This window comes from Phyllostomus discolor, chromosome 2 (genome assembly GCF_004126475.2).
Source record: "Phyllostomus discolor isolate MPI-MPIP mPhyDis1 chromosome 2, mPhyDis1.pri.v3, whole genome shotgun sequence".
NCBI classification, from domain to species: Eukaryota; Metazoa; Chordata; class Mammalia; order Chiroptera; family Phyllostomidae; genus Phyllostomus; species Phyllostomus discolor.
The window spans coordinates 81,345,471-81,371,683 of NC_040904.2; the positions used below are offsets into that span (position 1 = coordinate 81,345,471).

At 39.9% G+C, this 26,213-nt stretch overlaps 1 protein-coding gene across 2 annotated transcripts in view; it reads right to left on the minus strand.

Annotated features, from left to right (window-relative positions):
* COL8A1 (collagen type VIII alpha 1 chain) overlaps positions 1 to 25,539 on the minus strand; it is a 157,965-nt gene extending 132,426 nt beyond the window's left edge. Inside the window, exon 1 of one of the 2 annotated variants that reach the window (XM_028505200.2) lies at positions 25,301 to 25,539. The gene's annotated coding sequence lies outside the window, so the exon portion shown is untranslated. The remainder of the gene's footprint in view (positions 1 to 25,300) is intronic. The other variant, XM_028505199.2, reaches the window with a different exon arrangement.
* Positions 25,540 to 26,213: the final 674 nt, after the last annotated feature.

Consider the following 26,213-nt stretch of genomic DNA (forward strand, 5'->3'; position numbering starts at 1 on the left):
GCGGAGCCAGTCTGAAAGTTTCCATTGGAGAAAAATAACCTTGTTGTTACATTCATTCCTTCATTCCACAAATAGTAGCTGAAGGTCTACAATGTGCCCAGCACTGTTCCAGGCCTTGGAGATTTAGCAAGCTGGGAACAAAATACAAAATGAAGTCCCTGCTCTTTAGAGCCGACATTCAAGTGGGAGAAAGACAACCAACACACAATGGTACGGCTGCACACTGAATTCTGCATAACTGCATCCCTCCTGTGGTGGAGGATGTGCTTATAACATTCATTCAATGGAATGGGGCTCCATTTTACTTGGATCCCATGGATAGACTCAGGTCTGAGGTTGCTGCTATACTCAGGGAGTATTTGGTATCTAGGGATAGAGATAGGCTTTTTTTTTCTTTAAAGGAGGATTTATTTATTTATTTATGAACTGCCAAATCAATGAATTGTGATGAAATGTCCATTGCATGCAGAAAATTGTGTTAGAGGAATTTATAGAGTTAGCAGGACAATGAAAAAATTTAAACTAATTGTCTTTTCTTAGATGTATGGGGAAATTCTAAAAAATATTCTAGACTTTTACTAACTCCAAAGAAATCTGGCTTTAATAAGAGATCCAGGTATTCCCTTTCTGTGGGGAAAAAAAATCTCATCATTTTCATCTCATTCTTACCAAGCTTGTTTCCTTCAGTATAGATTTCTCATGATTTTAGAGGTCAATTATAGGGAAAAAATGACAGTGGGCACTGCTGGAAAATAAATAAGATTTAAAGTTCAAAGAAGTCAGACATCAGCTTACATTGGGATGTGGTAAATTTATATGGCTTTTTGCAGTGAAAAGACAAAACAAAACACCATCACCACCACTTTGATTAGAATTCCTTTAAAAACAAAAACAACTGTGTTTTTGCTTGAGCTCTGCAGGCCAACATTAAGAAACATTGTGGGTACAGGACACGAGAATTCTGAGGGGACTTAGAGACAACAGAAAAGGGATGTGAGCCCTGTACCCCTGGTGTGCTGTGCCTAATGGAACTAATAAACATGCACTTGGAAGACTTTCAAAAGGACACTTTGTGATTGTAAATAATGCTGCCACGAACGTAGAGGTGCTTATGTTCTTTCGAATTAGTGTTTCAGGTTCCTTTGGATATATTGCCAGAAGTGGGATTGCTGGGTCAAAAGGCAGATCCGTTTTTATTTTTCAAGGCATCTCCATACTGCTTTCCACAGTGGATGCACCAATATGCATCCCCACCAACAGGCGAAAAGGGTTCTCCTTTCTCCATATCCTCACCAGCACTTGTTAGTTGATTTATTGATGATGGCCATTCTGACAGGTGTGAGATGGTACCTCATAGTGGTTTTAATTTGCATCTCTCTGATGATTAGTGACATTGAACATCTTTTCACATGTCTATTGGCCATCTGTATGTCCTCCTTGGAGAAGTAAGTGTCTACTCAGGTCCTTTGCCCATTTTTGACTGGATCATTTGTTTTTATGGTGTTGAGTTTTGTAACTACTTTATAAATTTTGGATATTAACCCTTTATCAGATGTATTAGTGAATATGTTCTCCCATTCTGTGGGTTGTATTTTTATTTTCTTGGTGATTTCCTTTGCTATACAAAAACTTTTCCATCAATAGATAAGTAGATAAAACAACTATGGGACACTTATATAATGGGATACTACTTAGCTGTGAAAAAGAAGAAACTTCCCCTTTGCAACAGTACAGATGGACCTGGAGAACATTATGCTAAGTGAAATAAGCCAGTCAAAGAAAGACAAATACCAGGTGATTTCACTTACATGTGGAATCTAATGAACAAACTAAACTAACAAGGAAAATGCGGACAGACTCATAGATGGAGAGCAGGATGACAGCTAGTGGTAGGGGGGTAGGGGGCAATTAGGGGGTGAAGGGATTGAGCAAAAAGAAAAAGGACTCATGGACATGGGTAAAAGTGTGGTGATTGCTGGGGGGAAGGGGAGTATAAGGGGATAAATGGTAATGGAAAAAATACAATAAAGATTAAATAAAATACAAAAAGTCAATTATGAAGTCAATTAAATTGCCTTTTTAAAAGCTCTTTTTAACACGGGTCTGAAAAAAAGGACACTTTGTGTTTGATGTACAGTTACTGAAAGTGATGCGGGGGCTATGGTAGATGTTGACTCTGATGAGGAATGAGTAAGCATTCCTCATTTCTCAGTACCTGTGATCAAATGTTGAAACCCTTTTGCATTTAGACTCAGCAGAGTACATCCTCTTACCTAGAGAGAAAACATGGCACCATCAAGGAGTTTGAAAATGCCTCTCTGTCAAAGATGCCATTATTTTTCTTCTTTAATTAGCTGAACCACAGGGGCTTGGTTACTCCTTGTCCAAGTCATGCCCCTCCCCAACAGGCGCAGATGCAACTGAAAGACGGACTTCTTGGAAAGCCAATGGGGAGGTGGGCAAAATTTTTTAACTTGTGATTTCAAAGCTGAGTTGATGTAATGCTGTGAAGAGAAACCTCTAGAAGCCTTTAAGTCTGAGTGAGGGGAGCCAAGGCTTCCCCGAGCACTCTGTAATTACTTCATGTGATATTTTACATTGTCTGGTAATTACAACTTTTCTTAACCTTCTTCAACTGAATAGAGACCTTGTTTATTTTGCCGATCCTTGAATCCCCAGGGCCTGGTATAGTCCTGACTCATAACAATTATTTCCCAATTAAATGGACAAGTGACACAGAAGCTCTAGAGGAGTGACATGGGTTTGTGGGGTTTAGCCATGTCTGTTTTAAGGTTCCTCAGCGGAAACTGTCCTTCCCACAGCAATAGCGAAGGGCGGGATAGACACTTTGCAGAGACGGAATTGGGCTGCCTGACCGTGTCATACTCATATGCTGTCTTTCAAGTACACAGCTCAGTCAATGTCCTTGGGTTCAAATCTTTGGGAGAAGTGACGGTTGGCTACTTTTAGGCTCAGATTTTTTTGTGATGCATGACATACATGTATGAGCCAGATATGAAAAACAGACCAAGGGACTGTATATCAAATTCATAGAACTCTTTGGAGATAGCAATGCAAATGCCAGCGTGGTTAAGAACCTGGTGACATGGCCAGCTGGTGCCAGAATCGGAGTTCCATCTGGCCCTCTGGACTCTGACTGCATTACTAATTCCTCTCTGCCCCTGACTCACAAGGCCTTTTCTGGGGGAGGGGGACATATAAAATATTACTGCTTTGCACATGGATATCTGAAATGTATTCCAACAGTTTGTAGTTCCAACTTCCAGCCAACATAGCTAACTATCTACCTTGATGGACATCTGTAAGGCACCTTAAAGACTTTCAACTGCTTTTTTAAATTTGCAATAGCTGTACATGTCTGTTGAACATTTTTCAGACAATTCAAAAGTGCAGAGAAAAAAAGTATAAGTACTAACCATCCACCCTCCTCAGGCCCCACCATTTTCCAGTGGGTAATCTAATTAGCAGTTTGATGAGTACCATTTAGTCCTTTATATATATATTCATGCAAGCACATACCACTTACATACACATATGCATATGAATATGTATATAGACTTTTTAATTAGAAAAAAATGAGGTCATTGTTATGGGTTGAATTGTTTTCCTCCCAAAATCAGATATTAAACTCCTAACCCTCAATACCTTAGAATGTGACCTTGTTTGGATAAGGTTGCTGAGAATATATATATATATATATATATATATATATTCATTCAGAAGTAGAATTTCTGGGTCACATGGTAATTCTATTCTCATTTGTTTAAGGAGCTGCCATGCTGTTTTCCATAGTGGGTGTGCCATTTTACGTTCCTACCAACAGTGCACAGGGTTCCAATTTCTCCCTATTCTCACCAACATTTGTTATTTTGTGTGTGTTTAAATAGTTACTATCCTAATGGGTGTGAGACTGTATCTCATTGGAGTTTTGATTTGCTTTCCTTAATAATCAGTGTTAAGCATCTCTTCATGTACTTGTTCACCATTTGTATATCTTCTTTTAAGAAATGTCTATTTAAATCTTTTGCCCATTTTAAAAATTGGGTTGTTTTATTTTGTTGTTGTTGTAGTCGTTGAACTATAAGAGCTCTCTCGATATTAAGCACTTGTCAGACATGTGATTTGCAAATATTTTCTCCAGTTCCATAGGTTGCCTTTTCACTTTATTGACTGTGTTCTTTTAGGAACATCATTATTCTTATGTGAGTATTTCTGTAGGATAGATTCTTGGGGGAGAATTCCTGGTTAAACCTCTAAAAGCTGTACCAATTTAGACTCCTACCAATAATGTATGACCATTCCCCCATCTCCATTCCCTTGTCAGCACTACACAAGAGATATATTATAAAAATTGACATAGATGTTGAAAAAGATATTTTTATACACAGCCACTCTGTTCTTCAAACAGTAAAATCCTGTTACATCATGGTTAACTGTTAAATGTATTTTGGTCAAATCATGTTCCCTGGACCTTTAACACATACATATAGTAAAGAAATATAACCCAGAAATTGGTTATGCCCCTGGCCTTAGGGTAAAAAGCTTTTACTTTTTTTTACCAAAAGCTCTATAATTAGTTCTTTTACCTTAAGTGATTTACTTTAATGAATGCTGCCATTTTATAAATTGAGTAAATAAATCCACTCCAATTCATAGCTAGAGAAATTACAGGAGAAGCCAGTATGCCAGAGTGGTTCAGTCCATGCCAAGGATTCAATCTCTCCGCCTAGAATCTCTCCTGGTGCCAGCCCCTCTGCACCACCATCAGCTTCATTTCAGGGGCTGGAGGAGTCAAGCCAATTGAAATGTCTGACACGGGGGCGGAGGGCAACGCTGTCCCACAGACTTGGTGGAAGGTGTTCAGGGCACTGGGAACAGGACCTGGCCCATGAGGATATATCGTGGTTATATTTTAAAAAAATAATTACAGGAAGATAATCATGCTTTTAGGTCTTGGGACTGGAAGGGGACAAAAGCAATGAGGTTCCTGCCCTTAAATCATACCGCCTGTGTGAAGGCAGATGTGGTCCCCACACTAACGTGAGGAAGGTTTCGCTAAGATACCTTGTCCTTACACATTGCCTCTTCTTTCCCTGCTGGGACTCCGTGCAGAGTACTCGTGAAGGGTGAATTATGCTTATGGATGAGCACTTACTGTGCTATGTGATTCTGGGTTGGAACACGAGTGTTTCACTGTTCCTAAGTCCTCTACTGCAGTTTATTAAAAACCAGAGAAGTAGGGCCTCATGCTTCCATACAGCTTTTTTAGTTTATTGGCTCTATTTGCTTGTAAAAATATGTTTTCAATTACACTTAAAACATTTGATTCAACTGACTTTGGGAATGTCAGATGTATTGTTTATCCTGCCCACATCACATACGTTCTGTTTTCCTAGGGACTTAAGGTGCAGTGTGCACTGACATCAAATGGCCAGTGATAGAACAGAGTCTGGGGAGGAAGGTGCAGAGTAATCTTAAACTGTAAATAATAGAGGAGTAACAAAAATCAGTGTTTATTCTGGACTCGCTGTGAGCATGACAGATTATGGGCATGACCAAAAATGACAAAACTATATGTAAAACCCAAAGGAAAAAAAATGAGACTGCTTGGGACACAAGATCAAAACAGGAAATGTTGGTTTGAGGTGAACCTCTTTTCCTCAGATAGGACTTTCTAGATTTTTTTTTCAGACAGCCATATCTAATTATTTTTCTTTAACAATAACGCAAAATTGGAAAGAACTTTAAAACCACAGGCGCAGTGGGCCTAAAGGGGACATTTTTTGTTTTCCTCAGAGAAGTAATAGCTTACAATAAATTCTTCATAGTTATTATTATTGGCCTTTATGTCCAGGCCCTGGACAAGGAAATATTGTTTTATTGAATGCTGGTTAAACATTCATCTGTCCAGACAGAATGCATAGATGGATTATCCTGGCCATGCCCCAAACAGGAGAAGGGAGGCCACAGTGAAAACTTAAGTGGGAGTTTTGACTAAAGTACCATAAAAGTACCCCCAACTCCCATACACATGACCCTGGTTGTAAATTCTAAGGGCCAACCATGAGTCAACTCTACATTATCCATGAGTCACATATCACATGCAGAGCAACCTGGGGCTCGCAATGCTGAGCTAGCTACCACCAGAGAAGGATATTTGCTTCCTACTCTTGTTCTTCCTGCTTAACTAGATAGTATAGTCATCCCCACTTCCAGCCTAGGACCTTAAAGTGAAAAGTGTCACTTGGGATGCTGATTAAATGTGCAGATTTCTGACCATGTTTCAAACAAGAGATTCTAATTCATCAGCTAGATGGAGATGGGGACCCGCAATGCAGGTAGTCCTTGGACCACACTATGGCACACTCTAGGAAACCCTACCCAAGAGGAGGGTTGGGGGAACTGGCTGGGTGTTGTGGGGATCACTTTTTCCTTGCCATGATTGGTAAGGGCCTGTGTCAGACCTTTCTTAATGTGTTTCAGGTTGGTTGCTAAAGATTCCTCTTAATTTTGAGATTCTTTGATCAGACTTGTGACTATTCACTTTTTATAGAACCCTGATCAAGCCTTGAATCTGTTACTTTGTCACTGATATCTGTGCTTCTCTAATGATCATTTGTGCATCCTTTATTCATTCTTTCACTCAACCAGGATTGAGTACCTGCACTTGGTTTCAGGCTCTGTGCTGGGGACACTTGGCCTAGTAAGACAGACTCAGTTCAGGTCATCATGGGACCTAGACCAGCAGGAGAGACAGCCAGTTAATTAAAACAGCTACAGTGAAAGTATCAGATGCCACAGAGGGATATGCGGCAATGTGATCCAGTCGGAGGGTTGAGGAAGGCTTCTGGAAATATTCAGGGAGCTGGGAGGGGATGTGAAGGCAAAGTGTTCCAGGCAGAAACACAGAGCTGTGTGAATGAAAGCCCTTAATGATGAGAGTCAGGGCACTCTCGGAGAAAACTGATTCTGGTGAAGAGTGGGGCTGGTGACACCGGGTGGTGTGGCATGGAATGGATCTGAAAGATAGTGAGTGGCAGGCACAGACCAGGTGTGGCAAGTTCAGTGCTGGTGTTTGGGCTTTAATTTGAGGGCCATGAATTACTCGTGTCTCTGAAAGATTTTAAACATGGTTGGATCACAATCCAGTCAGTGCTGAGAAAGAATGCTACAGCTGCAACAGGCAGATGGTGCAAATGATTCCGAGTGAAGTTCTAGAAGGCAGGAGGGGTGGGACGAAGAGCACCCACAGAATATGTGAGGGAAGAGACGTAGGAAGAGAAATGCCTTTTCCACTGTACCAAGAAGAAAGGAGCAATGGAGAGAATGGCCTGCAGGTAAGATGTGTTTGGTACCAGTAAGTTGAGGATGTTTTAACAGAAATTTCCTGCTAGTGAGAAAAGAGTGACACTTGAGGTGCCCCTGGAGCACTGCCCTGGAGCAGGTGATGAGAGTTTCACACCAAGATAAATTCTTCATCTGGTTGATATGTAGGATAAGCCAGGGGCTCAATTTTATCAGCCAAAGAACACTACTAGCTATTTAGAAGTGTATTGAAACTATTGTTTTTTTTCAGGTTTTAAGTGTATTAACATTTAAAACAAAAACAACTATAAAACATGAAGAAGTCAGGGACATACTAAGTTTCACAAACAAATTAATATGCATAAAAGCCCTTTGTACACTGTAAAGTTGTATGACTATATTAGATTGTGACGGACTGTAAGAAAACATCTAAGACAACAGAAAAGCCTGACATCTGATTAACCTTAGTATGTAATGATGCATTTCAATATCAGAAATCTTTTAGTTCAAATTCTCAGTGCATTTTCAGCTTTCTGAATTGTGTTAGACATTTTCCTACTAAAGAAGGATGGAGCCAGCTTCTCTAGGCACAAAGCTACAGCATTTTCCCATTTGTCCTAAAAGCAAGTTTAAACAGAGAAACCATCTTATGGCCTGAAAAAAAAAATCACAATTTCATTGAGAGGCAAAGTTCAGCCCCTTCTTTGTCAGAAAGTTCTAACAACAGAAAAGGGCTTCAGTGGGGACTGCCTGCCCAAGCAGACTTTTCTCACAAATGCATAACATCAGACAGATTTGGACAGATTTGGAATGTGCCATTCTTTGTGCAAAAACGTTTTTCCACTCTCGGCCTTCCAAAACCCAGAGTTCAAAGCTTCACTACTACTTTTTTCTGTGGGAGCAAATTGACCACAACACTATTAGAAAAAGACGTGAGTCAGTGTGTTTGGCTCTTTGTTTCTTTGTGGTGTTCTTTGGAAAGAAAAGATTGTAAGGAAAGAAAAGTGGGGGGGAAAAAGATTAACTTCCTTTGCATCTTTTCCTTGAGGGGTGTTTGCTTAAAAAAATAATAACCCCTAACCAGGCTATTATTGAGATTTATATTAAGTATTTCCAAGTTTTGAAACAGGAACAAAGTCCACCATGCCCTTGTGAGGTAAGCTTTTGTTTTTCTCATTATACAAATAGATAAATCGAGTCACTGAGCAGTGAGGTAATTTCCCTGATCTCAGTAACATTAGATGAAAAGAAAGCACAAACTCAAGGTTTTGGACTGCAGGTACCCCTTTGATCATGCTTTTATTGGAAGCTGACAATCAAAATGTTAATAATCCATTATACTGTATGTTAGGGAGGTGAGCTTTTCTAGCTTAACAGAAATTCTACATCTTATAATTTATGCATACAGTTGACTGTTGAACAACATGAGTTTGAACCGTGAGGGTCCACTTATAACCAGATTTTCCCCCCTGTATGCCTTCTATCAGCGACTGGGAGTCTGTGTTCTGAGGTCTGTCTGTATGCATTGTTCTAAACCATTTTATATAGGGGACTCACACATCTGTGGCTTTTAGTATCTGTGGGGGTTCTTGGAGTCAATTCCTTGCAGACTCCAGGGACAACTTAAGTTTTGGGGGAGACAAAAGTTTTACACTGTGTATGCAGAGATTTGCTGCCCCTAAACTCTGCATTGGTCAAGGGTGAGCTGTGTGTGTGTGTCTATACACAGTCTCATGTATTATTAGAATGGTTATTCTCAAGTTTCCCTAATCTCTATGGAATGACACATTTTGGATAATTAAAATTTGTCCAATAACTGATATTTTACATGCATAAGAATCAAAATATGCTTGTTTTGACATATTTAAATTACATAATTTTCTTAATTCTCAAATGATGCTACTAAATATGTTAATATTTATACTCAGCTGTAATTCAGTGACTGCCTCAGGAACTTCCTAAGGCTATATGACTATTTATTTCTTCAACAAATGCCTTTATGCTTTTAACATTGTTATCTTTTTTTTCATTCTTATCTTTTTATAACTTCTTATTCTCTTCCTTCTGCTAGGCTTCCATACTTCTATTTCTTCCTGCTGTCAAGTATGTCTAGTTGTCCCAGCCTCTTTCCCTGTTCTATGTAGGTACTCAAATCTGCACTGTTCTTAGGATTCAGAGAACCATGTTTGTTAGAATTATCCGTAAAGTAGAAGTGAACAGGCTTGAAGGGAGGACTTCATGTGATTGCTTATGACAATGAACCTTACTGACCACTGTCATTTATTCCCTGAGTCCTTTGGACTTTTGTCCTCAGTTGTGTTCTAGAGGGTGGAAGTTTTCAGGAATTGGAATTCTAGATAAACAAAAAGTTACCTTAAATGTATTTTAACTCTAAAACTCAACTTGGAATAATTGAATTTTTCTCCAGTGAGTAAGATAGCATTCATCCAACAAGCAGTGATTGAAAGCAAAGTGCCTGACTGTTTCAGATGGGGCCTCAGGATCTCGCAAGGCTCAGGTTGTCCTTGGGACCATCAGTGCTCATTGTACCTTGTTGACAACAAAATCAGGGAGATTTCATAACAATTTTAGTTGAAAGAATACCATATAAAAGATAGTTTACCATTGTGTCCATTTTTACATATGTGTGTGGAATGTCTGAAAATATGTTTAATAAGATGCTAACTTCTTAGTTTTTTGGCACCTAGGGACTGGAACAGAGCTTGAATTTATTACCTTTGACAGTCATTGACTGAGAGCCTTTGGCTGGTGCAGGTGGCCCCAGGGAAGGCTCACCACACCTTGATTAGCATGAAAATGCACAAAGAGTGGTCTTCCCTTTGAAGAAAAAGAACAAAAGGGGTTCTTACACTTCCTGTGCATTTATGTTCCAAGTGGCTTTTTACTGGTTTCTGTGCCTTTCAGCTGCAAACCAGGCATGTAGGTAAAAACAGTCTTGCTGCTGTCTAGCATAGGGTTTGAAACATGGTGGGTTGCCAGTAGCTTTTTGTTGAATGAATGAATGAATGAATGAATAGGTGAAGTTAAGATTGAAGTCCTAAACAAATAAAATTAGGATAATTGAACTTGAGGGACAAAATCTCATGTTCTTTCTTCCTTTGTCTTTTTGAACTCAAATGCCTTCACTGTAGCTTGCAATTTCCTTTATTCTAACTTTGGGCTCTTAGTGTCCTTTTTTTCTCTTCCCAAGGAAGCCTGAGTTGAAAGACTTCTTGATAATTAAGGTATTGTGATAAAAAGGTTAGGACTTTTTTTTTTTAACCAGGAAAATGATATTTACATAAGGTAGGATTCTGGTGTGCTGACATTGAATGTCGTAGGGAGTATGCATATGGTATGCTTGAGGTACATTACTGCATTGAGATGCAGGGGCCAGGGTGCATTTGCGATGGTAGCAGGCTCAATGGGAGTGCTATAGAGCACAGCAGCATAACACTCCAAAAACCCATGGGTTGTACTAAGACCTTAGCTGAGATGCCCAGGACAGCCACAGTTTTTCCTCACAATGGCACAGCTGCCTATATATGATGTGCATTGCCATGGTGAAGGGAGGGAGTGGCCTTGAACTGGGAAGAGATGTGCAAATCATAGGGATTTCTTCCTTTGGGGAACTGGTGGGGAGATTGAAGTAGTGCATTCAGTACAAGCAAACAAATAACAAGAACAAAACCAAAACCAAAAAAAAAATCCTCCTCCCTAAAAAACCTAAACCTAAAAGACCAGAAATCTAAATTAGTGCATAAATAGGCCACACTATCACCATGAGAAGCTAACAGCAGCATGCTGGAGTGGCGGTCAAGTTCATTCAATAAACTACAAGGCAAAGAGATCCTTAGGGCCCTTATCTGCAATATGTAGAAAGCCACACTTGAAGCTTCTATTCACCCAGATGCCCACTATGCTGTCACTTAAGTAAGCATTCAATGATCAGTACTTATCAAATAACTTTTACTGAGCACCTCCTGAGTTCCAGACACTTTCTCACATAGTATCTTATTGAACATTCATGACAATCCTGAGTGGTAGACTTATTTTAGAGCAGAGGAAATGAAGATTCAGTGAAGACTGAATCTTCAGTGAGATTCAGTGAGACAGTGAGACTCACCGTCTTGACCAGTGTGACTGCACTGCTAGGTGGTGGGAGCAGGACTCGACCACAGGAATTATTATGCCAAATTCAGTGCTTTTACTCACAACACTACAGTAGCTTCTCATAGATAATTTCAGATGTTTTGTTATTTTCCCCATAAATGCATTTTGCGTCAATTAAAAAGGAGATTTTAAAATATCCTTTTAAAAAAATACAGGCTAGTTTAACATGGATTGTATGTTCTTTAAAATCATGAACTGCGCAGAACACAACCTACAGAACAATCCTGTTGATAATCAGTGGCATTTCTTACGTTGCTGGTTCTTCCATCACTATAGATCTGTTTGTTCACAGGCTAGTAACAGGACGTTGTGAATGATTCTTTAGGGATAAAATGTCCATGGGGTACCAGTTACAGAGCAGAGCATAGGAATCTGATCTATTGGTTTCATATTCTGGTTCCATTACTTATACCTATTCTAGAGGAAGTTACTTAACCTCTCACGTAGTTTTCTGTCTCATAGGAAGTGATCAGGATAAAATGCAATAATATAAGAAAGAGCTTTTGGCATTCTGTCTGGCATAGAGTAAACTTCCAACACACATTAACTACTATTATTATGGAAACTTTGGATTCTAGCTTTTTAAAAAGCACATTTTCAACTACTGAATCTGGTTTATTAAGTAACCTTTACAGGCCATTCTGTTTTTCTTTGCTACAGTTTCTCGTTTATGCTGCCAGGATGCTCTGGACCATTCTTGGATACAATATTGTTAAGGCTCAGTCTGGCTTAGTAGAAAGGACTTCAGGAATGGGGTGATCCAGACTCATATTTTATCTCTAGCACTCGCTATCTTAATAATGTTGTAAAATTTATTTAACCTTTCTAAGCTTCTACTTCTTCATGTGTAAAATGTATATAAAATCCTTCTTTATCTAATTCAAATAAAGGAATGTATATAAAATACAGGCCATAAACTATACATTTCTCTGTAAAAGTTACTTTATTATCATCTTCACTGTCTTCATGTTTAAAAGTTCTCGGACTAAAATATTACTAGTACTCTTTTGCTGATACGGTGATAGTAAATTTTATTTCATAAAAACAAGATTCATAAACACAAAAGGACTAATGGATTCTTTCTTTGGTCACTGGCTCATGTCTGCAGATGAGAATTTTACTCATATGTATTCACATGTGACTTAAACACATGGTGATTCTTTTATGGCTAAATATAAAAAATTTACAAGTGAAATGTTATTGCTATCTTTACTATTTACTCTAGAGCTTGCTTATGCTGCAATTTGTAAATATTTTATAAGGCAGGGTAAAATACAGACCCATAATTATTTCTCGATGTTGTCTGGCTCATGATAACAGGGTAAATTCTTCTATTATTTTAAAAAAGTTTTCATTGAAGGTTTTTCCAGTCACTCCAAATAAACTTAGCTGTGAATGGAAAAGATGCAGCTGATTGCCCTGGCTCCTTGAGAGTCTCCTCTGACCTTGTCCTGCTCTTCACTGAGTCAGGAGGAAGGCATGTGGTGTGGCCAAGCTCTGAAATCATCAAACATCTCCTGTAAACTGTTGCTGTTAGAGACTCACTCTGGTTTATTTTCTGAAGGCTTATTAATAAGTCAGAATCTAATCTCCAGCCAGGAGGTTTGATCACTTTGCTCTTGGCTTTGCCAGGGACAGGATTTTATTGCATGGTTGGCCTGTTGGCATGATGGTTCCTGAAGGGCTGCTGGCAAGCCAGCAAGTGCCAGGGGCACAGCATTGTCAAATTCTGAATACATGCTACCTCCCCTAACCTGCTGGTGAAGGATTTAACCTTTTCCAAAGTGCCTCAGGTTGTTCACCAGAAATAGAGACAAAAATGCTCTGGAAAACCTATGATAAAGAACTTCCTGCAGAAAATGATGGGGTTTCAGAGAAAGAGAAAAGAAAGAATCTGTTAACTGAATTTGTTTTAGATACCTGGGGACAACCTTCCTCAGTAGAAAAGATCGTATTGAAAATTGAAGCAATTCTATATATCAGCAGGTATTTAAACATGTTTTTCCTCCAAAAGGGAAGAGGTGGTAATGAATAATTGAACTTTCTCTTTCAGAGGCTCAGTTCAAATCATCTTCATCCCATTTTGTGATAAAGGATCCAAATAGTGCCATTCTTAGTGAGTTTTAGCCATTAAGATAAAAAGCAAATGCCATCTGCACTACTTTAATTATTTATGTCAGGGAGACTTCCTTAAGATGGTACAACAATGACAGGCAGAACCAGTAGTCAAGCAATGCATTGAACAAAACATTCAATGAGCCCTGGCACTGAATGAGGTACAAAAAAGCACCACATTCAACTTTGCCAGCAGTTTACATTTTCATCAAGGGACACAAGGCAGAGCACATGAACATTTAAATATTCTGTGTACTCCAAGCTACTGTGAATATACTGTGTTCATAGTAGCTACTAGCTACGCATGGCTATTTCACTGTAAATATAAAAAGATTATAGTAGAATAAAATTTTAAAGTTCAGTGCCTCAGTCACATTAGTCACATTTCCAGTGCTCGGGAGCCATGTGTGGCTGGTGGGTACCATGTCAGACAGCTCAGATCTGGAACATTTCCATCATTGCAGAAAGTTCTAGTAGATAGCCCTGATTTCTTCAGTACAGTGTATAGGCAACATATAGCTGACATTTATTGCAACTGCTTGTCAATTGAAAATAGTGAAAGATCAATGCAGGATGCAATATTTTAGAAAACTTGAATAGGGCCTTGAATTTATGGCTATTTTGACAGGTGAAACAGACAATGGGGGCTATTCAGTGGAGAAAGGAAAAAGGAATGTTTGGGAGAATAATAGCAGATGTGGCTTAGATCAAATTCTTGTTACAGGCTGGAAAGGGATAAAGATAGAAAGGTGGATTGGACAGAGGTGAGGAACCTGACTGTCAAACGAAGCAGTTTGTTTTGTATTTCAGAATCCCACTGGATATTTCTGAGCAGAGTACTGACAGTTCTGGGACAGTGGCATCATGCAGCAAATAATTGTTTCTTATGTAATCTGGTATACAGAAGGCCAATATTTAATGTTAGCATACCAATGCAAGGTCATCTTGTGCCCCATTGTAGCTCCAGAGCTGAGCCCAGTAACACTGCATGTGTGGGCATGTACACGAACAGACTTAGATCAAGCTGTATTTTGGAATAACATATGGATATAGAGAAAAGCATTTTAGAGCCTTCTCATTCACCATCACTGCATTTTATTACCCTGTTCCGTTTTTTCTTTCCTCTTGTTCACATTTGTTAAGCCCCTATTATGTGCTAAGTATTCAGGGTGCATAGATAAGACCATAAATCCTTGCACAAGGATTTATGTGTTTTATGTGTAAGACCATAGCCATGGTCTTACACATAAAACAAGCCAAGGTCACTGCAGAGTGACCATGCACAGAGTGCTAGGGAGTACAGAGAAGGTGCACAGTGTAGCTGGGTACAGGCTGACTGCAGGTGTGTCTTCTCAGAGGAGGGTACCTGATCTGAATTTTGGAGGAGTGCAGATTAATTCAGTGTGTTAAGTAGGGAATACAATATGCAGAAAGGGCAGATCAAATCCAAAAGGTTTAGCAGAACTTGACCATATGGAAAGAGCTAGACCTTCTCTCCTCCTTTGTCTTTGGCATGGCATGGAGGAAGGGCTCAAGATGTACTTATTTCTAGGTATACCCTTGTGGCAGGTTAAGCAGTAGGTGTAGACAAGATAGACATTTGTCCAGGTGACTCATATGGCCTGGGAGAATCATTTAGGTTGTCTTGACTTTCACCATCTGGCAATGGACTGTAGTAAATGTAAGGCCAAAGAGAATGTTCTCATGAACCAGATTTAAGTATCTTTAATGTGTCATAGTACCTTTGTTCTAGTCTGTTTCTCATATAATCATGGGGATTTCTACTGCCTTAGGAGTGACAGGCTAGGTTGTCACTCTATTTACAAGATCAATGCCAACCAACTTGGGGAGAATTTATAGAGAAACCTTAGCCCTTACAAATCACCCTAGAGAGAAATGGTAGTTTTGGTTTTCTTGTTTTTTTTTTTTTTTCTTTTTTTGAGTTACACAGCCCTTACTTTTTTGGCTCTGAAATGACAGCATGCTTTTAGGAAAAAATACAAGAAAGAAAAAGAAATTAAAACCAGTATTAAACAAGAAACAGAGCCAGTCAGCAGTGTCTAGGAACAGAGCCACTGGAATTCTCTCACTTTATGAGTCAGAGGCATTGTCACAGGGAGTTGAAGTTTTTCCTCCCATTTATGATAGGACGTGACACCGTGAAAGGCAGCATGGAGGAGCCGGAAGGCTATGGAGTTTGGAGTGGGATTCTGATGGGAATACTGGTTCTACCCAACTGTGTGACTCTGGGCAAGTTGCATGACCAAGTAGAGGCTCAGTTTTTCTCCTCTTTAACTTGGGAATGGTAGTACTGCCCTTGTGCGGTTAATATAAAGAATAGAGATAATGGGACCAGCTTGATGTCTGGTCTGGTTAGACATTTAATAAATAATATCTATTATTATTAACTAGTAATGGTGAGTTTGAATTTCTTTCTTGGATGACCGTGAGCTACTTGTTTTCTTAAAGGATGTTAGCCTCCAGGCATTATCTTGGTAAAAGGGAAAGAGAATTCCCAGAGTAGGGCCCTAAAAGAAATGAGGAAGTTGCTGAAAGAGGTCTGGGTGTCACAGATAAACCAAATAATCTCCAATGTAGCAAGATATACTAAAATATCGGTAAGTGCGTTCTTACTATAAGAAGTAGCTGCCTATTGATAGTGAAGAAGTAAATGCTCAAGGAAGATGTTTGCCTAATGATCTCAATTAATGGCAGTTAAGGTGAGACAGAATTATCAGCTTACAGATAGTTGAGCTAATTCAGGGAATTATTTAGTCTTTTTGTTTACTGGACTTATTGCTTACTGTTGCCATTTGTCTATTTATAATACAATATCTAGACAGTGGGAGAGAAGATAATCATTTCAATCTGTTCAACCTTCAACCTCCCTCCCTCTCTTCTATTTTATCTTTCCATCCATCCATCCATCCATCCATCCATCCACCTACCTAGAATTTTAAAAACACTTAAATTATTCTGACATTTCTGCTATTATTCTTACTACTACAAAAAACAGAGTTGGGGGCCCAAGACACATTCATCTGCTTCTTATTTTTTCATCTGGGTTTGGAAATCACACTGGGATTGTTTCTTATTTTGTTGTTTGACATAACACATAACCTATACTGACAGTCAATGTGTATTACATAATAATTAACAACATTGAAAGCACCATGTCCCAGTAGATCTTAAAGTAGTGAAGCAGGACAGTGATTCATAAACTGTTCCATAGAATACCAGCCCCAAGAGATGCTCTGAGGTTGGGAAGATCTGTCATTGAATCAACTTAGGGCACACTATTAACTGTAATGTTTTTGAAGAATGAAAATATACATAGTATATTAAGGTCTTTGTGAAGTCTTGCAGTGACTAAGATCGATCATATGGCTTGAGTATTTCTCAAATTTATTTGACCACACAACCTTTTTCTGCATAAATATATATTAATGTCCCAGGTGTTACTGTTGTGAAATACTCTTTGGAAAGTGTTGAAAAGGAGCATTCAGAGATTTACTCAGTATAACAGTCATTATCAAAAACTTCATCTTTCTCCAGTTAAAATAAAGTTTTTAAATTGCAAAAGCTTTTCTTTGTGTGTGTGAGGAATTATCTTTTGATTGGTGTCAAAATATGGGCAAGTGAATATATAGGCCTTTTGAGACTCTTAAGCCATAATTTTGTTTTCTTTTCCCTTTTCTACTTTCTTGAACTTGTCTGACCCTTTGAGACATGTGGAATTGTCCTTTGTATTCTAAAACACAAAAATGTTCTTGCTGTATCTTGGAAAGTTAAGTACTTATTTGTAATTTTATTTCTTTATGACTTGGTTTTGTATAAATACCATGAGCCATTCCCAGACAGTGTGAATATAATCCATTTACTATACTAAGCAACAGTAACAACATATGCAAGAGTAGCATCATTCCATAAAACACTTGACAAGACCTCTATATCTCTAAATGGTAAAGAGAGTGGTTATTTAAGAATCGTTCTTCTAGGTAAGATAGCACAGAGATGATCAATGACTTGCCCAAAGCCCCAGAAAGAATCAAGGTGTTTTTGAAATTAAAGCACTGAAGATTTTCTGAACAGGAATTTCAGGCTGCATGCATACCAACTTCATAGTGTCATCTCTATTGACATCAGAAACAGCCTTAGAGGATTGCTCTGCTTTCCTGTAACTGTTATAATTTTTACAAAGCAAGTAGCTCTTCTTTGGTGTGGCAGGGATTTTTTTCTTTATGGTCCTAATTGATCTCTGTCCCCCAAAAGATTCTGAATTATACAAATATCTCAAGTCTTAACAAGCCATCCACACACAGCTGAACAATGGGAATGTTCAACAGAAAGGTTGAACAATGAGAAAGTTTCAACAAAAACACACTTGGGGTCTAGTCAGGGCTCTGGCTGCTCCTAGGAGAGACGCCGACCTAGGAGTGCAGGTTCTGGGCCATCTTGGTTGGAGAAGCATGCTTGGCTCATTTCTGCCTCCTACTTTTTTCCAGCTTCCTTCCCCTTCTCTGGTTGACAGGAGGGTCTAGTCATGGCAGGGCTCCACAGCTTCCTTTTAAACTCATGAGAGCCCTTGGCTCTCTGTGTTTGTCTTTTGTTGACCCCCAGCTGCTGGAGTTTGTCACTGAATTGAGCATTTAGTCTTGCACATTTCGGGCTGGTGGTGGTCTTGGAAATAACATTTTCTGGGACTGCTCTCATTTTCTTTCTAAGAAACTTCTAGATGCCTGGGCATTCTCCCATGGTGCATTTTAGCCACTGGTGGCAAAATGCTCTACCTTTTATCAGAAAAATTCAAATCTAAAGGCGCCCTCTGGGAATAGGTCAGTTTTCTATTCTGAGACATTCAGTCCCGTGGTTCCCTCTACTGGTCAAGGACTACCCTTCCCACTTATTTGAACAGCAAGGGATTGGAATAAATTGGGAGCTGGAAGGAGTCCTAGACATGTTGTTTAACTAGGAATTGTGGATCCAATAGCATATTTTTGCTGCAGATCCCTTTTCTCCCTTCATTCTTCCAACCTCAACAATCTTGGCCATCTAAGCCCAAATTTTTAGCTCCACCTAGAGTCTCCCTTCATGTGCTTCTTGGCCTTATCTTGTGTCTGCCTTTTAACAAGAGGCTGTTGTTTAAATTTATAGCACTGATGAACACCATGAACCCTGGACTTTAAGAATGAATAGTTGCTGAGTAGAGCTCTTTAAAGAAATCTAATGATATACAGTCATCACTTTGAATTTATGAACCAAGATTAAGTTTATCTCCAGAGTGCAGATGGCAATAGTTGGAGCAACATACTAAATGGGATGACAACTACCCAAATGTGTCCTGGCTGTCCGGGGACAATGCTCTTCAACAAACTCTCAAGATTCACTGTCCTCCTGTTGAACTGAAGGCAGCTATGGCTCAGTCACTCTGCTTCTGGGTAGGAAAATTTCTGCATAAACTAGCCACAGTTACCCTAGAACATGAAGTCTTAATTAGGGAGGTCATTGGCCCAGACTTTCAGAAAAACAGCTGTTTTATCTAGCTCACAGAGGGGAATGGAGAAGCTCCCCAACAGACTGGATCCATTTTATTTCCCAGAGAAGCCAACAGCTGACATCCACACCCAAGCCTATTCAGTTAGAGTTGGAAAAGTAGCATATGAAGTGATTAATTGTCTTTAATCTCAGCACATCAAATGATGCCAATGCCTAAATATCCTGTGATGTAAACACATCAATAGGGAGCTTAAGAGAGGCAGTCTTCAAGGAAGACTTACTTAAAAGAATGTTTTCCCATTGATGCTTAGTCACAGACTATGTAAGTTTTAACGTACAATAAACCAATTTCAGAAACACAATTATTATTTCAAAGATATGCAAACAATTGTCAGGCATGTTTTAGAAGAAAGTGAAGACACATCTAGGGTAACATCTGTCCACTTATATAGGGTAAATTGTTTCCAGAAATGCTACATGAATAGTCTTTTCTACCTTCATCATTTGCTATATGGGAGTGACTTTATATACTATCAAAAATTTTACTGTGATCTTAGCAGAGAACATTTTGATGACATAGAATTAGTATGCTGGGTTAGAATCAAGTATAAATGAGGTCAAATGAGGCTCTTTCCCTATTTGAAGTCCAGTCAAGGGTTAAGAAGAGTTTTGATAAATACAATGCTTATAAAATCTTCACCCATGTGAGTCAGTCCTTAAATGGTGTTGAACCAACAGAAACTTGACCCAAACAGCATCTTCTCATGTCCCAAACACTGGAGAGGGACTTGGTTCAGACAATCTCTTCTCCAGCATCTCAAAACTCTCAAGTGTCTCCCTCTTCTGTTTCAGAGGGATAATGAACCCTCTCGGCTACACCATCCGGTCTCTATCCTCTCAGTCCCTTGATGGCCCCTTCCCACTGTCACAGCACATCCCATGCCTACACCTCTCAACGTGCATGTCCCTCAAAGTTTCCTCTGACTGTCCATTATACATATTTTGCCATTTTTCTCATTAGAGACCTGGGAAGGTGCAAGTGTTTATTGGGTGGGAAAAGAAGAAGGTTATGCTGTAAACTCATCACAGAATAATACATTTGTTCTGTCACATAAATATTGGAACTAGATTTTTAAGCCTGCTGTGCAAAATAGTATAATTTCTAGTATTTGGGTAAATGTGAGAGGACTAGTGAAAGAACTTCAGGCAGGAAAATGGCTTAGCCATTGATGAGGCTAAAGAACTCTCCTACATTTCCTAAGGCAAGGGAGAATATTAAATTTGATATATTTGAGATTTGAGTACCTATAAGTCCTTTATAGACTCATTATAAGGATTTTTCTGGACCAAGTAAAGAAATATAGATATTTTATACTTAGCTTCCTCCCCCCGCATTCACTCACCCATGCAACACATTTATACTACATGCCAGGTTCTGGAATGGAGAAAGACATACAAAGTCCCTGTGATGATGAAAATCAGCGATTTCTCTCTTCACAGGAGTTTGGATCAGTGTTTCTAGACATTCCATAGTAGAGGTACTACCAGGTTATGGCTTCTGAGAACCCTACATGCCAAGTTCCAACGGAATTCTCGGTATAGTCGGAGACATCTGAGATCCACACTGTGTGGGGAAGACCACTATAGTTATACAAGGCAGCATGCTGAGTGGAGGGAGGGCTTGGCTCTATGAACTCCAGCCCTGGTGCTGCTACACACGTCTGGGTTGTCTTAGGCAACACATTAACCTCTCTAACCTCTTCTCATCTGTAAAATTAACTTCAGTTAAAATTAGCTCCAAAGATGCTTCCAACATTTATATTCAATGATTTTCTAAATAAGTTTTTTAATCCATAAGAAGTTGGAATAGGGACCAGGTAAATAAAATTGCTTAGAAACATCATTTCAGAGAGCCTATTGGAGGCAAGCAGCAATTTTAAATTACCTTTTTTTCCTTCTGGGTATATGGATTAAGCTTTAGTAAATGTAAATCCTTTTTATTTGTTGAAGTAAAAATTTACATCCTGTTTAAGAGAAGTATGAGACTTTTGGTAATTAGAAAAGCCACAAGTATGAATGGTACTCCAGAAACTTGATCTATGGGAGTTGAGAAGAGATTTCTTCTAGTGAAACAAAAGAGGGATAGCACAGAGAGATCATGACTGCATTTACAAATCCTGTGCTGAGGGGCAGAAGGGCAGCACTTGTTTTCCAGGGAAGACAATGGAAGTGAGCCCAAAACTAATGGAGGAGATTGAAGGTGAACCATCCGGTGTGTTTCAATATTTTATATAATCAGCTATAAGTGCTGGGAGTTACTTTTGCTACATTGCTACATTGTAGCTACATTGATAAGCTAGCATTCATAAAATTATTTAACTGACTAGTCTATGATCAGTTTTGGGAACATTTTTGTTTCAGTAACTGCAGTTTGATACCATGCAATTTCAATGGCTTTGTGGATTTGCATACAGAAGGCCCCCAGATTATAGACATTCTGACCTTGACCTTGTCTGACTCCCTTCCTGCAGATCTATTTCCTTGAGGAAAGACTACACAGAATCTCCTTCCTGAAACAGCAAACACAGTTACCAAAGTGATAGCAGAATGTCAGGTTAGTGCCTTGTCTCTGTTGGTGCTGAAATGTGCTTAATTCTCTCACTCTTTACTCCTTGTCTCTCTATAAATGGGAAGTTCAGCAGAGCTCTAATTTCGTGCTGTAGGGTGTAAACTGCTGTTAATGACTGTCTGGTCATTGGAAGATCTTTTTCCTTATGTCTTCACTGTTTTATAACAGTTTGTGAGTTGGTCCTTTAAAAAAAAATTCTGAATGCTTTGCGTTAGTAAGGGGTCCTTTTCACACAAACCTAAAGAGAGTCTCTAAATTCCAAAGGGCATCGTTCTCCCGTTAACCTCCTCCTTTCCTCTCCTTTTGTTTTTCTTTTCACTCAATAGTTGAAACAATGTACCTCTCCAAAGAGAAGACTGCACTCTAGTCTCAAGATCTGTACCTCCTTTAAATTATGTATGTCAGTGTTTATGAGGACCTGGTGGTATAGAAAGCCTAGCCAAGAAGGAAGACCTGGTTCTCAGACAGTTACTTGAGGACTGAGGTTTGAAAAATACGGCTGCAACTCCATCACTCTGCAGATTGCCATACCGAAGTGGATGACCATGGATAAGAAGGGGTAAACTGCTGCTCCCAAGTTTCAAATAATTACCCAGCACTGGGTCCTTTGGGAGAGTTAGGGTTTTGTTGTTTTTTTTTTTTTTTTTTTTTTAATGTAAATCACCCATCAGTGAAAAATATGTTCTGAGGGTTTTTATAACCATGATATAGCTTTTAAAATTATAATTGGTAAAATTGTGTGGGTTTTAATGTGGGGCAGGCCTGCAATCTTTCTGGTCTTTAGAATTGAGCTGTTCTCTTCTGTTTGAGAAGGGCATGGGAGAGCTGCATCTTAACTTCTTTTTGGAAATACCATACTCTCATTGGTTTAAGAAAGAAAAACAAGAGCAGATAGGGATTTTTGTTCTTCCTCATCTCCTCATATCGCACATAAGTAATGGCAAAAAGAAATTGCATTTGTAACAGAGATTCTGATCTTTCTGTTTTCCTGGGGCACATCCTAGGAGTGATTCCTCTCAGCTTCCCTTACAATTCTCGACTTATTCTCATTCTCCTCTCCTTGATTTTGACTCACAAACGGAACTGAAGTGGGATATACTTTCTGATGATGAAAGGAATATGATTTTGTACCTTTGGGAGTTGTAGAAAATCTAAAATGTGTGTTTCTCTGGGTGTAGCAGGCCCTTAAAATTAGCAGAGTACCCTTCCTGTGTCTCTAGTGAACCCAGTGCCACTCACCTTTTCTTCTCTGGGAAACATTAAGGAAGTCATTCAAAGCCTGCTGGAATGATGGTGCATAGTTATGGCAGTGAACCCAGTCTGGGGGGGGGCGGGGGGGCCATACAATGGCATAAAGAGGAGGCTCACATCGTATCTCCGTATCTTGTGCAAACGGGGAGACACTGGGGTAACTACTTGAAATCCCACCAAAGACTAGTTTTTAAAACATTTAAGGGAAGTATCATCTCACCTGAAGGAAGAATTACTTTAAGTATCTGGTAGAGGCCCCTGTGGAAGTTAGATCATGAGCAATCTAGGATACTCTTGCCCAGTTATTCAGGGTGTTGAACTTGATGGCACGTGGGGAAGGCAGTTACTGTTAAATGTTTCAGAGCTGGTGGAATGGATCAACTGCCAGGAAAAGCAGAAGCAAACCCTGGGAGAACACTTCACATCTCCAAACTTAGGAACAACAGGGAGCTCTTTTACACTGGGAGCACTATTTTTTTTTTCCTCCAAGAAAAGATAGCTTCTCTCAAGGGAATCTGCTGAATGAAGCAGTGTATTTCACCCTTGTGATGATGGGCGTGAATCCGGCACTACCATAAAAGAAGAATGAACTTGGATGTACCACACGCTTGGTTTGGCCTCGTCCCATACCTGTGCTCTTGTCCCGGTCGATCACTCACTCACATCAGATATGAAGCAAGCTGTCTGCACTGTGGCTTGAGATAAAAGCTATTTCAGTGTGCCCAGGTCACATATTATCTTGGCCAATAGTAATTTTATATCATTTTCTTAAAGGAAACCGCACTCCTTGCAATAATTTTTTCCAATGAAACAAAATTTCACATGACAGAAAGCTTTACATATAACTCTTTCATTTGAATAATAGCATTGAATCCTCTCCATGCCAAACAGAATTTTAAAATCTTTATTATTTCTTTTGATATGCAAACCATAAGGAGAATAAGTTTGGAAGACCCTCAGTTAAACTTGTAATAATTCTACTCTCTTCAATAGTGGAGCATTTTTTACAGCTTTCGTGAGTTTTTCCTTTTCAAGTTAAACAATATAAACAAACCAAAAAAAAAAAAAAAAAGAAGAAACGAAACTTTTCCTCTCTTACTTTAAGAACCTTAAGAGCTGAAATAGTGGTTTGGTTTCCTGACTGCCAGCTTTGATTTGCCGTCTGTAAGCGGGCTTGTGCAATTCCCTCGAGGAAACATTGGAAGAGGGCTTTTCTCCCACATGAGAGAGTTTCATCCCACACAGCCCACAGATTTTGATGGCAAACTTCATGGACCAAGTGTCTGGTTTTACAGAAGCAGCAGTGGAATATGTTTTTCCTTCCACAGGTGCACAATGCTCCTTCTGAGACCTCAGGAATAAGAAGACATCAGTCTTTAAAAATGAGGGCAGCTTAACCACTGGATATCTCCGTGAGGGTCGGGTGCCATCAGGTCAATATTAATTTACTAGATGAGGGCAAAGAAGGTGGCAAGCAGGGGTCAAACCTCCAAAGCCTTCTGGACGATCTTTCTTTATAACTGTCTGGTGTATGCAGGAGTACTGTGTAATCTGGCCTGTATTTTTCTCTATTGTGAAACATATTGAAACGCTTTATGTTTAGGTGTGTGTATAGAAATTCATGAAGTCCTTTTATACACTTTCTTCCAATCCAATTCTCATTTTAGGGTGTCTTAAAAAGATAGATTTGTGAGCACATTCTGCCACGGCTTGTAAACTTGGATTTGTTCTCTCCTATCTACCAGCCACCTGATTACCGTCTCTGTGGAAAGGGCACCCGTTCACAGAATCATTTTTTCCAAGCACTTAAACCTGGAAAGATACATTTTTTTTTAAAGGACTCACAGAAGCTGTCTTGGGGTTTTGGAAAACATCGAGAAATTGTTAGCAGACCTTTTGACTGTGCTATTTTTAGGAAACTAATTGTGTTCTTTTAAAGCACATTTTTGACAATGGGACAAAGTTTTCCTTGCCCCCGCTGATACGTGAGATATTTTACAATGAAAAATGTCAGTAAAACACCCCAAACGGATACATTTTAACCTCAGTAACAGTCAGCACCAGAGGAAAAGTGATTTAAGAAGAGAAAAGGTTTTTGCAATATTTATGCTTCTGTTTCTGCCCCAAATGAACTTTTATTTTACCGTTCAAACAGAAGTTTGTTTTCAAATCAGTTGCTAGTTAAGGGAGCAGCTGATCTGGCATCCCTAAGAATCAGCTCTAACCAAACAGTACATGTGCCGACCAGAGGAGACTTCCTCCCAGCTGAAACCCCTAGTAGCTCAGATGCCTGCAGAAGTGTTGTCTTACCTTGAGCACGTAAGGTCCAGGAGAGAGGCTGGGGGCTCCCACAGGAGACGACCAGGAAAGGGCTCTGATCCGGTGCTGGTAACATGCACTTGGCTTTTATGGGCAGGTGGGAGGAGTCGCTCTTCATAGTAGGTGGGCAGGGAAGGAGCCGCGGGCGGGCAGCCCCGGGAGGAGCTGGACACCCTTCTCTGGGGAGGGGCGGAGAGGGCAGAGCAAGGAGCCGGAGAGAAGGAGGAGAGATGGGGGGAGGGGGAGGGGATGCAGCAGCGGAGGGAGGAGTGGACACCGGAGAGGAAGGAAGAAGGAAAACAACGAAGAGAAATACAGAAAGGGTTGTAGACCACATGTGGAGAAAAGGTTGCGGAGAAAATTAACAGGAGACAGAGAAATTCCAAACACGCAAGATGGGAAGGAAAGGGGGATTGAATTGTTTTTTCGTTTGGATGGGGCGAGGTGGGGTTGTGGGTGACTGCTATCACTGAAGGTGAAGTCGAAAAGCTAAATAACGGTTCAGGCAAACTGAAGCGTTCCTAAGCCGGGCAAAGGAGGGGAAGCTGGGCGGACGCAACGCGGAGCCCGCAGGAGCGCGGGCGGTGGACCTTCACCCGCGCGCGACGGACGAGGCCGCCCCCTGCGCCCCCGGCCCGGTCAGCCCACCGCCCGCCAGGAAAACCCAGACCCTTCACTCATCACCCCCGGCCGTGCTTAGTTTACAAGAAAGTTCTCCTGCTGCCCCTAGTGTGCAGCGTCCAGGGGCCCCTCTTGAGACTTCTGCAGCATTAAGGTAAATCCAGCAAAGGTTGGGGAGGATCAGCAGAGATTGGCTTGTGGAGAAAGGAACCTAAAAACCAGCCTCGGTCCTCCAAGATCTGCTTATGTAACAGGATTTCAGGGCTCTCTGCCCTCTGGTTAT